The sequence below is a fragment of the Littorina saxatilis genome, linkage group LG5 (genome assembly GCF_037325665.1).
Source record: "Littorina saxatilis isolate snail1 linkage group LG5, US_GU_Lsax_2.0, whole genome shotgun sequence".
NCBI lineage: Eukaryota > Metazoa > Mollusca > Gastropoda > Littorinimorpha > Littorinidae > Littorina > Littorina saxatilis.
Genome location: NC_090249.1, coordinates 47,900,685 through 47,914,439, shown reverse-complemented (window position 1 = coordinate 47,914,439; position 13,755 = coordinate 47,900,685). Strand labels below are relative to the sequence as shown.

The window sequence follows — 13,755 nt, the reverse complement described above, 5'->3', positions numbered from 1 at the left end:
AAACCTGTGATGATGCACATTTTATTGAAGTGACCAGCTGCAAATGTATGTACGTTGTTATTGAAATTGAAAATGATCCCTGCTTTGCAATCCTGGGTTAATGATATTGCCAAAATTAAAACGTGGAGGAAAAAGTGAGTGTAAACCCTATTCTTGTGGTGGTGGTGGTGGTGGTGTGTGTGTGTGTCTGGTTAGTGTGTGTGTTTGAGTGTGTGTTAAACAAACAACGACAAACAACACCAAACCTACATCAAACAAGCACAACAAAAACAATTACACAAAAAAATGGCAAAATCAGAATATCAACTGAGAAAAAAAACCGTGGCTGAATGCAATACTTATTATAACTTAAAAAGTAAAAGTGTGCGTGTGGATGTGTGCGTATGTTTGAGTGTTTTAAACAAACAACAAACCTAAATTAAAGAAGCACAACAAACAAACAAAAAACCTGGCAAAGTTCTGAACATTAACACAATGCTGCTGTCTGCTTTGAGGGGAGGAATAAAATGACTGAAGCCGGACTGCCGAGAGGAGGAAGGAGGGGGAAAAGAACACGCAGACATGAAAACACACACAACTCCATGACAGATAAACTGCTTATGTTCAAAAATCAAGAATATTTAAGCGTGCACACACGCACGCACACACACACACACACACACACACACACACACACAGACTCTCCTCGTGAAAGTAAAGGTAAACTCGAACTTGAAGGTAAGTATAAATGTTTGATATGGAAGAAACCTGTGATAAAAGTCTTTGTATAAATCATCGGTACCAACAAAATTCAGTTGCCACAACGCGTAAAAGGACATACTGTAGTTTCAAATTAGTAACAATCTAAGCCATTTTAATCAGCACTGGTGTCCGGCAAGCACTAACAGATACAACAGCACGTGTATGCATCTTGAAGTAATAAGACCTTGAAGTAGGCCTAGAGTTTACACTATGCATTATGTAATGCTTTAATTCAGCTGCCTAACTGTGGAACTTTGCAAATGTGTGAGGACCGTTTCACAAAACAGACAAAACACCCTCTCAGTTATTTACACAAATCAGTTCCAGAATGTGCGTGTTCCTTTTCCGTCTCTACAAATTAATGTTATCTGGGGGGAAAACGAATCATTGTCGCTTCCGCCCTCAGTTATAATTGCCTGAGCATAATAGGAAATGCAACAGGTGTAGTCTTCCGCCTGATTTTTAGTCAAGATATTTCGACACAGAATGTTTCTTTCTTTTTTCTTTGTATGTTCACAAGCTCACATACAATCATTTATGCAACACTGACAATAAGACCAGACCAGAGTTGTGATTGAAATGGGCAGTTTATTTAATAAAGCTCCAGAATGAATAAAAATACATGACAAAATAAGGTGGTCCCGCTGTACAAAGCCGGTTACCAAACACACACACACACCAACACACACACACACACACTCACGCACGCACACACACACACACACACACACACACACACACACTCACGCACGCACACACACACACACACACACACACACACACACAGAGTAACATTGTACAACTTACTGTCACATTCAAGCGGGAACACCAAACAAAACGTATCATCAAATGAAACAACATTTTAAGTGGTCAACTGAGCAGATGACCACAAACCACACTTGAAATCTTCACATTTTAACACTTTCTCCTGTATCCACAAAAGTCATTTATGCTGACTAGATAATGACATAATAAAATGACATCAATAAAACCATTCCCTTTTTTATTTTAAAGAAAAACAAGAAAATTAAAATAACGCAAAGAACTGATGCTCAGTAAGGTTGGGTATCGATCTCAAATGTGTGCATAGCTAATTACATGTAACCGGCATGGACTGGGGCTAGAATTGGCCTTTCTGTCAGGCAACTCGGCCTCTAATTGGTTTTATATTGTCTGATCCCCCTCCAGAAAAAAACAATACCATTTGCCCCGTGCTTCTGCGCCCACAAAAAATATTCGGGAATAAGAAAAGTTCAAATTTTAGGCACCCCACATACAACCCTAATTGTCAGTCAATTACTTTACTGCAATCAACGTTGATTTTAAAGTACCATGTCATTATTATTTTGGAGATAGATTTGAAAAAGTCCATAATTGCAGACTGCGTATTGGTATGAGTGATTTGAATTTTGATTTATGTCAGCGGCACCTCAAGGAATGCCCCAAATGTGAGTGCGGTTACCCAAGGGAGACTGCTGAGCACTATTTGTTGCATTGACCCTTGTGTAGAGATGTACGATTATTGTCAATTGATAACTGATTATAAGTTTATTGAAATATTATTGAAAGGCATCCCGCAATATTCCCGGAATGTCAATCAGACCATATTCATAACTGTACAAGAATTTATTAAGACAACCAGGCATGTTCCGTACATGAGCCTCCACATTTTATTCACTGTAATGTTCATTTGACACTGTCATGAGACAAATGCTGCCTGACCAATTGTTCTTCGTAATTTCTCTCGTGTTTTGTGTCCTTGTTTCGACTTATCGATTATGGCCCAATCGTTATGTAATTTAGTGCCATTTTCGCCGATCACAAAATGTATTAACTTTGCGTGTGTGTCTTCTGTGCATTTAATATTATTGTGACGTGACCCACTCTTCCAACATTTCTGGCGCTCCAAGTCTTCGTCGTCCTTTTTTTTTCCCCCTTATGCTGAATTCTGTTCTCTCGTACCCCATTTCTTTTTGTTTCTTGTTTTTACCCCCACCAAGTTCTGTACTACCACCCCCTCCATTTTTTGATTGCTTGCGCATCAGGTTTGTCTGTTTGTTTTCGATGTCTGAAATGAGTAAATGTATCTAGTCCGCCATCATGCTAAACTTTGTTATGTACATACCAGGATGACTTAAAATAAGCATTTATGCTTGAGTTATCTTAAAAAAAACAATGCATTGTTTCTGTCATGATAACAAATTGAATAAAGTTTTGTAAACCAATGGACTGATTATAGTTGACCCTGATATGTGATTACGGGATAGTGTCACATTAATTTATTTCTACTTTCACTTGTACTTTTGTACTTAAAACAAATCACTGAAATGTAAAAGTTATTATTTTTTCCATTGTGAAGTGTCGTCAGTCTCCTCAAGGTAATGCAGTCAAACTCAACCAAAAGTTGGAGGGGCTTCTTCATACTTTGTGTGTGTGTGTGTGTGTGTGTGATTTCTTTTGACACTATGCACGTTTGTATATAACCGCCTGTGCACAAAAAGAAGAACATAATCGAATCTTATCATTCATTTTCGCTTAATTGATTGATTGGTATGCATGTTTCTAACAGTGACCGTTACCAAAGTGAGTATAGTGCGCTTCCCAAGCATAAAACGGTGCATGACTCTGGATTTGCGTCTGAGATATTGACACATCACTGTGAGAAAAAGCGTTAATGAAAAAAGAAGACTATTTATTTTCCTTGAGCATTATCTTAAAGTGGTGTGCCAAAAACTTTTAAATTCAAAAATTCAATATTTAACTTTAGGAAAAGCACTGTAGAGAGAAAACCACGCTTGTGTGTTCAGAATAGTCTCCATGTGGTATCAATATAAATGATTCAAATGTATGGAAGAGAAGCTGTTTCTGCTGGATTAATACACACACACAATTGTGCACTCACACATAAGCACGCATGCATGCTCTCACACACACACACACACACACACACACACAACACACACACACACACACACACACACACACACAGAAACAACAAATTCATTATGACAAAACCAAATACGAAGTCCTATTTCACAAATTTTATATCTTCTCCTTTTCACCATATACAAATACAGTCACGGAGTACATTTATAAGGCCAAATTATTAAGAAATATTATTTTCTGTGCTTGAATTACCCAGTGTGTAGCATGATCACCACGAAGGTACAATTCACAGAAGTTGAGTAATCACTTTACAAAACCCATACCAGTACCACATTGTTATGTTAAATCCTATTTATATTAACCCACACAAATAGAAGAAGATAGCTTTGTGAAGACTTTCATTTTCCAACCAAATGCTGTTCAAAGATTATTCTTTCTTTCTATATTTGGTGTTTAACGTCGTTTTCAACCGTTCAAGGTTATATCGCGACGGGGAAAGAGGGGGGGGGGGGGGGGGGGGGGGGGGGGGATGGGATAGAGCCACTTGTTAATTGTTTCTTGTTCACAAAAGCACTAATCAAAAAATTGCTCCAGGGGCTTGCAACGTAGTACAATATACTACCTTACTGGGAGAATGCAAGTTTCCAGTACAAAGGACTTTAACATTTCTTACATACCAATCAATATGAGGCTTATATTGCGCGTATTCTGTGGGTACAGTTCTAAGCTCGGGGATTTTATTTTAATTTTATTTTATGCAATTTATATCGCGCACATATTCAAGGCACAGGGATATATTTATGCCGTGTGAGATGTAATATTGTTTTACACAATACATCACGCATTCACATCGGCCAGCAGATCGCAGCCATTTCGGCGCATATCCTGCTTTTCACGGCCTATTATTCCAAGTCACACGGGTATTTTGGTGGACATTTTTATGAAAATTTATCTATGCCTATACAATTTTGCCAGGAAAGACCCTTTTGTCAATCGTGGGATCTTTAACGTGCACACCCCAATGTAGTGTACACGAAGGGACCTCGGTTTTTCGTCTCATCCGAAAGACTTGAACCCACCACCTAGGTTAGGAAAGGGGGCAGAAAATTGCTAACGCCCTGACCCAGGGTCGAACTCGCAACCTCTCGCTTCCGAGCGCAAGTGCGTTACCACTCGGCCACTGACACGATACACCAACACGATATCAGCACTCCAGATTTTTATCTCGCAGTTTTTCTGAAGGACTTTGCATTTGAAAACTATTCTCAGACAAAATATGAGTTTAAACTGCAAGTACATGTACAGGGAGTCTGAAGGGTTCAAGTCGGATGAGATAGACTACTGTTGTGGCAATCTTCGAATTTGAAAATAATTTTTTTAAAAGAGTAAAACTCATAGTTCTTCTTCTTCTTTGCTCATGGGCTGAAACTCCCACATTCACTCACAAATTTGCACGAGTGGATTTTTACGTGTATGACCGTTTTTACCCCACCATTCAGGCAGCCATACGCCGCTTTCGGGGGAAGCATGCAGGGTATTTTTGTGTTTCTATAACCCACCAAACTCTGACATGGGTTACAGGATCTTTTCCGTGCGCACTTGGTCTTGTGATTGCGTGTACACACGAAGGAGGATAAGGCACTAGCAGGTCTGCACATAAGCAATGACCTTGGAGATCAGAAAATTCTCCACCTTTAACCTACCAGGCGGCCGCGATTTTGACTCATGACCTTCTGAATAGGAGGCCGATGTCTTATCCACAAGAACACCGAGCCCGTCCAAACTCCTAGTAAAAACAACAACTGCAAATCTGGGAGCAAAATGTAAACGGTTACAGTTTCAACTATCCTTCCCCTTTATATCAGCATTTTTGGAAACCTAAACGAAAGAGTATTCAAGAACAACAGTCACGGATTCAGATTTAAAAAAACAAATGGTAACTATGCTTTTTGGAAATTCTTTCTTTAATTGGTGTTTAACGAAGGTTATATCGTGACAGGGAAAGGGGGGGAGATGGGATAGAGCCACTTGTTAATTGTTTCTTGTTCACAAAAGCACTAATAAAAAAAATGCTCCAGGGGCTTGCAACGTAGTACAATATACTACCTTACTGGGAGAATGCAAGTTTCCAGTACAAAGGACTTAACATTTCTTCCATACTGCTTGACTAAAATCTGTACAAACATTGACTATATAAGAAACACTTAACAAGGGTAAAAGGAGAAACAGAATCCGTTAGTCGCCTCTTACGACATGCTGGGGAGCATCGGGTAAATTCTTCCCCCTAACCCGCGGGGGGTCTTTTTGGAAATGCGCTTCAGACAAATGCCTTTATGTTACTCACAGCAAAATGCAAGAATAATTGGGGACCATATGGGATGGGGCAAATTGGGAGGGAGCAATTCGGGACACCACCATAAATATCTACCAAATATTTACAAATAGCTATCTTAGTACATGCATAACATGCTGTACCAATACACAATTTCTTTAAATAACTATGTAAGGATTATTGGCAGTCTCCCGGAGCATGTTTCACGCTATCCTGCGATCAGGACAAGCGACTGACTGTGATGTGTATGCTGTGCGGCGTGCGCTACATAAGAAACCTTTTTTTAAATTTGTATTAAATATAATCACCTGAGCCACGAATGGCTAGCTGACAGCGGCTATCTTTTACACAACAAATTCTGAACTGTGATGAACTCGTGACCGCTGATTTTTAAAGGCAAGGGGTATCATATTGTGCGCATGGCATACACATCCAAGTTGGTCGTTTGTCCCGATTGTGGGATACAGCCCATCAGAGGCGTAGAGCGTGCTCGAGATGTTTTGAAAAACCTGACTGCAGTACAGGGATTTTTACACCTCCGGACTGCTGATAATCCTAACAGAATTATTTTCAAAAACCGTCTATTGCCTTGAAAGCAAACCTGGAATTTCTGATGCGAGTTGCCAGAAAGAAAGTTCACTAACAAGATCCAGGCCAACACCACCCCCCCCCCCCCCCATCCCCCTAAAAAACACTAAGGAGTGAGGTGAGCTTAAATAACTAATTAATTAATCAATCAATAAATTCTCTGCTGAAATCCCCAACTTCGCGCATCGAAGCTATGAAAAACAGGACACTGCCACGTTTCCATTCAGCTAAACGCCACACCATTTTCAAGAGGGGATGTCTCAGGAAGAAAGATGTGACGCTCCCGATTCATATGTTTCAGAAGACAGCCCACCTGAGAAAAAGAAGAACACAATATAGAAATAATAACAACCTGTCAACCACAAATACATTAAAGTTTTTCAAACAGTTCACTAATCCGACAAACTCATGCTCGTTTCTGGTGCATTTGATAAAGCCAATTACGGGTAGATGCTAGACAACAGCAAAACCACCACCACATAACAACACAAGATTGTTTATGGTTGTTTACAGTCTCTTGAACACAGGAGTCAATCGAGACCATATATATAACAAGAAGCATAAACAGGGTTCCTGCAGGGCAGAGCTGATACAATTCAAGGAGTTTTCAAGGACATTTCCAGGACCAAATAAATGCTTTTCAAGGACATGATTTTCCCCAATTTAATGCAAAGCACCAAGCTTACCTTCAGGAAGGGAAGCAACTACAGGTGACTAGTAATAGTTAGTTCGTCTGCTTTAATTTGTTTTCACTCGATCTTTTATTCTCCCAAAATGTGTGTACTGTATTTGACGAAAAAAAAGGGGGTTGCATTTTTTTTTAAATAAGACAAGCTGCTGACGAAATGTATAGGCAACAATTTGGAAAAATCAAGTACTTTTCAATGACTATTTAACAAAACTCTATTTTCAAGCACTTTTCAAGGCCTGGAAAAGGTTTTCCAATTTTCAAGGAGTTTTCCAGGGTTCAAGGACTCTGTACGAACCCTGCATAAAAAAGCACTTCAGTTTGAAACCCAGGTTCAATGTAGTAAATGATATTGCATCAATGTTCCATCCATCCTCAGCACTTTCAAAACCAGTTTCTTCTAGGTCATACACACCTTTTCCTCGATTGATCCACAGTACATCAGATCGCTATTGTTCTTTTTATGATTTGCACCAAGGGAATGATTAACATTTCTGTCTTAGTCATATGTAACAAGCTTTAAGCAAAAGCATAATATTCTACACATTCACATATTGTAAGGTTGAAGGGGTCTATGTCGACCAAAAGAAGGTGTATTCCCCATAGCCATAGGTGTTTTCCCTGTGTACCGGGAATACAGTTGGATTTTCTGTAAAGAAGTATAATATCGTACAATCTTGCGCCAAGCGCGTGACTGCGGTTAGATAGGAGAATCTATTTAAAATCCTGAATTCGCGTGCGGCATCCAATCAAGCAAAACATGCTTCGACCGTTTATCAAAACGGATTTAGTTAAAGAAACATCTGCACCCCCACCCCCAACAGCCTGGTATTATGTTTTCCTCGCTGGTACTCTCGTCCATTGAATCACTTTCACAAGCTTGAAGTAATTCCATGGCGTCTAACGGAAGTATATTCCCTGTATATGTACAGGAAATTAACATACAGGGAATACAGCCACTGTTGGTCGACATAGACCCCTTCTAAAGTGCTGCAGTAGTTACCTTTCCCTCCAAGGACCAAGCTGTTCATCCACTGTAGGGCTGACCGGGGTTCCCCCTTAGCAGAGTGAGTGGCGAATCCTGGCTGATAAATTTCCTTTCATTTTCCATGAATGAAGAATACCAGCTGGGTTCTTTTATTCATGGACCTGTGTTCTGCAACACACACAAATCAGCCACCAACTTGTAAATATATGTAAAAGAAAGCAAGTGGCAATCTGAATAACAGAATACAAAATGATCAATCCACACAATCATACTTCAGCACTGAAAGTCCACAAAATGAAGCACTGCTAGTACATGTACTTCTCATAATTTACTGAAACTTTACTCGTCAAAACAACCATTTGTTTTATCAACTTTACTCACATGTGGCGAGTAGATTAACATTTCTACTCACCATTTACATGATTTTTACTCGCCATGGCGAGTAATTGAAAATACTCGCCACTTTCAGGCCTGTACTTGTGCATGAGATGTGTTTACCATCCATATGCCCAGACCATGCGCTCTTCTGTTGTGCTCAGAACAGTAAAGAGTTGCTTGCTGGGGTGGTTGTTCATAAGTTAACAGTTCACAAGAGGGCACAAACAAGAGCAAAAACACAGGTGCCTGATTCAAACTCATTCAAATGCAGAACCTTATTTTTGCATGAACAGAGTAAGACATGATTCTTACATAGCTGACCCTACCCCTGGCAGAAAAGTGCTTGAAATTGTCCATGTGGTCTCTATTGATCAGTACATTTGATGCGTATTTGTGATACATATATACTGATATAGAGACAAGTAACAAGTGGACATTTCCTCTGACACCTCTACCATTTGTACACCTGCACAAATCTCCTGCCATAGACTACAAAAGGAAAACATACAAATCAAAACAAACACAAATTTAACCTAATGTTTACCTTTCAGCAGCAGAAAAGGCTGTGTTTTCTGAGGTGTCTCAGAGTAAAGCCACGGTGTTGGAGATCTATGCAAAACTAGGCTGTAGGCAAGGTCCAACATCTTTAGCTGCACACACAAAAAGAAGAAGCAAGAAATCACATGACATAGATGACATTCCTCACTAGTACAAAACCACAACTACACTAGTCAACTACCAATGTAAGAATCATAGTCCTGCAAGATTACCCTCTTAAAAAGTAAGATTGCTTTCATTCAAACACTACCGTGGGACCAAACTCCCCCCCCCCCTCCTTTTTTTGAGTTTTTCCTACATGTGTGTTGATGTTTCCATTAATTCCAAGCCCTGAAACTGTGAACTTGAGATCTTTATGTATGCACACAGTCACAGGCTTAATAAGCTATTCAGAAACCAAGCAGAGTCTGCACAACGTCAATTCTGAGAAATAAATCCCCACAACCGGTTTCAAGGCCACACTTCCGACTGAGCTATTGCTTGCCATGCCAACCTCCACCCCCATTTGGAACATGCACAACTAGTATACCCATACACATGTAATAATACTGCTTGCCTTCCTCCCCCACCCTCCAAATCAATAAACACTAAATGTATGCAATCAGTAATCTTTTAGTTAGTAGTTGACTACCATCACTACTCTCTCCACACCCACCCACCCTCTTGCACACCAGCGACACACCCCCATCGCCCAATCATTTCCATGATTCTCTCTGCCATATAGTTATTCTAAACACTAAGATTATGACACATTTGTTTTCCAATTAGGAACATAAAAAATTACTGTAAAAAAAATGTACAATCATGCACTCTCTGAGTCTGACAAGAGAGTGTGAGAAAAGTCAAGAAAGCAACACATGTGTGACATAACTAAATCTTCTAATCTATTCCTGAGATTTACTCTTGACAGCTTAAAATGGAACCTCATGCACTTACTGTTCTGAATTGTAGAAATTTCTTGTAGTTATAGCAGCAAAGGCAGTTTTATTGGGTACCACCAGGTGTCACTCTGTCATCATCTGATCAAGCATTCAAGCAAATGGTTCAGCACTGAAACAGTAAATAGCAAGATTGTACAGAAAAATACACAAACTTTCTCATTAATTTGTATCTTCAACTTCACATTATTCATAAATAATGATACCTTACTTTGACTAAGTTTGAGTAGGATTAACACCATGCAGAGCCAGAAGTTAACTTGAAATAAAATAACTATACGTTACTCAATACTGCACTCAATGAGTCAATTGTCAGCAAAGGTGATAATCAATGCAAGGTAAAACCAAAGGATGCAACTCAGTCAGCAATTGCAAAAACTACATAATTCTAATCAAGCTGTCAGTTTCATTAGCTATCAGAATTCAAAACATGTTCTTGTTTTTGTTGTTGCTGTTGTTCATGACTACATTAATGTATCTCAGCATTTCTAGTTTCTACACTATAGCCATTAAAAAAAACAAAAGAAGTGTCCCAATGTTTAATGAAGCGCTCTTGCAATTAAGTCACAATTGTTTGCAGTTGCTGAGAAAAGCTAATAGTAATAGTCCTTACAGTAAGTTGAGTAACAAATTATAAACAATTGCTGTTAACACTCATAGTACAAGAGAGCAAACCACTGCAAAACTATAGTCATTTATCAATGTTATGCTTGCCATCCACCCCCGACCCCAAACCTCTCCCATATTTTATGTACATCAGACTAGTATTCTTGTTAGTTCATTTCAGCTGTAACAGTGACAACACGTTTGCACACTACAGACCTGGAAGTGGAAATGTTAACACATGGAGTGCTAAATTTCAGGATACAATCTGTTTGTTTGTTTGCTTAACGCCCAGTCGACCACGAAGGGCCAATCAGGGCGGTGCTGCTTTGACATTTAACGTGCGCCACACACAAGACAGAAGTCGCAGCACAGGCTTCGTGTCTCACCCAGTCACATTATTCTGACACCGGACCAACCAGTCCTAGCACTAACCCCATAATGCCAGACGCCAGGCGGAGCAGCCACTAGATTGCCAATTTTAAAGTCTTAGGTATGACCCGGCCGGGGTTCGAACCCACGACCTCCCGATCACGGGGCGGGCGCCTTACCACAAGGCCAACCGTGCCGGTCATACAATCTGTTTCAAAGTACAAACACTGGCAATCGGAGAGAACAGTGTTACTGTAAGTCTTTACAGTAACATCAAACAGTATCCCCTCTTTTTGGTAGTACAGTGGAACAACACTTTTAATATCCCCTGATTAAAGACTCCCTCCCTTTTAAGACCCTGTTTTCTCAGATTTGTCTGTCCACAACCTCTCTATATTTACTCTCATCTCAAGACTTCTTCCTTTCAAGACCTGATTTTTTCAGATTTGTTTAGGTCCTAACAGGAAGGGGGGGGGGGGGGGGGGGGAGGGTTCGATCGACTTTACTGGTACCGTGAAACCGAAAGTGACCAAGTCATCAAGGGCACGTATATTCCTGCTGCTCTGTTAGCACCGATCATATTTTAGAAACGTTGCACTCTGTCGTCAACACGAATGTAGGAATAAAAATAGTATTACCTTCACCAGCTGTCTCCATGGAGTCGAAAGACCATCGGCCGGTTTGGCTCGCTTGTGCCATTCCTGGATGAAAATTGAAATGACCCTGGCTGCTCCGTTCTTGGCATCAATGGCAGTGCAAAAAAAGCGAATCCCGACTCCCATCCAGGATAAGCTGTACGGCACGGCGGCGTCTCTGCAGATGACCACTACATTTGGACGATTTGGACTGGCAACAAGCAGAAGAAGATACAGATAAGGTGGCGGGAGTGATGTCCCTTCGCTGCAGTGACTAAAAATACAAAACTATCTCAAAATAAAAACACAAGGAACGGATGGGTAGTTAAATTTGTGACAAAAGAAATTAAACGTTCAAATGACTTACCACCCCCCTCTGCTATGTCAGTTGCGAGTATGTCAGTATGTGTTTGTGTTTGTGTGTGTGTGTGTGTGTGTGTGTGTGTGTGTGTGTGTGTGTGTGTGTGTGTGTGTGCCCGGCAGTGTGCCCGTCAGTGTGTACGGTACGTGTGTGTGTGTCAGTGTCATTGCCGGTGTGTGTGTTTACGTGTGTGTGTCACAGTGTGTGTGCGTGCGTGTGTGTGTGTGTGCCGGTGTGGATGTGTGTGTGTGTATTGTGTGTGTGTGTGTGCGTTCGTCAAGTTGTGTGTGTCAGTGTGTGTGTCAGTGTCGATCAGTGTGTGTGTGTTCTAGGCCAGGGGGGATTCCCAAGGTTCCTGGGTTCCGGAAGCCCACCCACCCCCCTTACTGACTCCACAAATGTACCTTTTGCCTTTTTCTTTCTGCGAATGTATGTATTCATTTGCTAATTTGTTCGTTTGTTTGTTCGTTCGTCAGTTTGTTCGTTCGTCAGTTCGTTCGTTCGTTTGTTCGTTCGTTTGTTCGTTCGTTCGTTCGTTCGTTCGTTCGTTCGACAGTTCGTCCGACAGTCCTTCAGTACGTCCGTCAGTCCGTCCGTCCGTCGGTCCGTCAGTCAATCCGTTCTTCAAGTTCAGTCCGTATCAATAAATTCCTCTTGTGCAGGGCCCAATACAGGGGAGAAGGGGGGGGGGGAATTCCTGTTGGTGGGACAACCCCCCCCCCCCCCACTGACCCAGGCCTAACTGTGGACCTCCTCCAAACGTTTGACAAATGCCCTGAAAATGGGCCAGATTGCACACAATTATTGTTTATTGTTTGCTTGTTTATTTGTTTGTTTGTTTGTTTGTTTGTTTGCTCGTTCGTTCGTTCGTTCGTTCGTTCATTCGTGGGTTGGTTCGTTCGCTCTTTCGTTCCGACCTTCGTTATTTCCTTCGTTTATTCGTTCCTTCGTCCTTTTAGTCCGTCCGTATGTCCGTCCATACGGTCCGTCCGACAGTCTGTCTGTCAGTCCATCAGTCCGTCCGTCAGTCCGTCCGTCCTTCAGTCTGTATCCGAATAGATTCCTCTTGTGCAGAGGGTTGAAGGAATACCCTGCAGGACCGGATCAGGAGGGGTTACCCGTAACGCCACCCCCCCCCCCCCCCCGCCGCCCCCCCCCCCCCCTCCCCCCGTCCCTCCGTCCGTCCATCGATCGGTCCGTCCCTCAATCTGCCCGTCGGTCCGTCCGTCAGTCCGTCCGTCAGTCTGCCCGTCCGTCCGTCCGTTCTGGTTCGTTTCATTGTTTATTTATTTCGCACACATCATTGTCAACTTGTGGATATCCTGAACAAGGCGGTGCGCGAGAATATCTTCTTGTTTGGATAAAATAACATTTTGCTCTGAAACAAACCACACACAAATTCCACTGCTTGAGCATCGTTTCAGTCTAACCGAACTGAGGGTATACCTCATCTTCAGAAGGAGAATAAGCGACAGCATGCTCTTCTACCATATAACATGTCACGTGAGGTCGTTCAGACCGGAGTGGAGGTATATCTCCGAGGGATCAGGGTATACTTTCAACCCGCTGCACAAGAGGAGTTTATTGATACCTTATGTTCGGTCGTACCGGTGTGTAATACCTCGAGAGAGAGCGGGGGGAAAGAGAGAGAGACAGAGAGAGAGAAAGAGAGAGAGAGAGAGAGAGA

The 13,755-nt window shown here is 41.4% G+C and overlaps 2 long non-coding RNA genes across 2 annotated transcripts in view; both read right to left on the bottom strand.

Annotated features, from left to right (window-relative positions):
- Positions 1 to 13,755, bottom strand: part of LOC138967329 (uncharacterized) — a 181,077-nt gene that overhangs the window by 129,954 nt on the left and 37,368 nt on the right. The gene's annotated exons all lie outside the window — the stretch shown is intronic.
- On the bottom strand, positions 3,768 to 12,729 carry LOC138967324 (uncharacterized). Its single transcript, XR_011455916.1, has 5 exons — positions 11,711 to 12,729; positions 10,096 to 10,209; positions 9,146 to 9,251; positions 8,239 to 8,391; positions 3,768 to 6,860 (listed from the first exon to the last, which is right to left on the bottom strand). It is a non-coding gene; the product is annotated as an uncharacterized lncRNA (long non-coding RNA).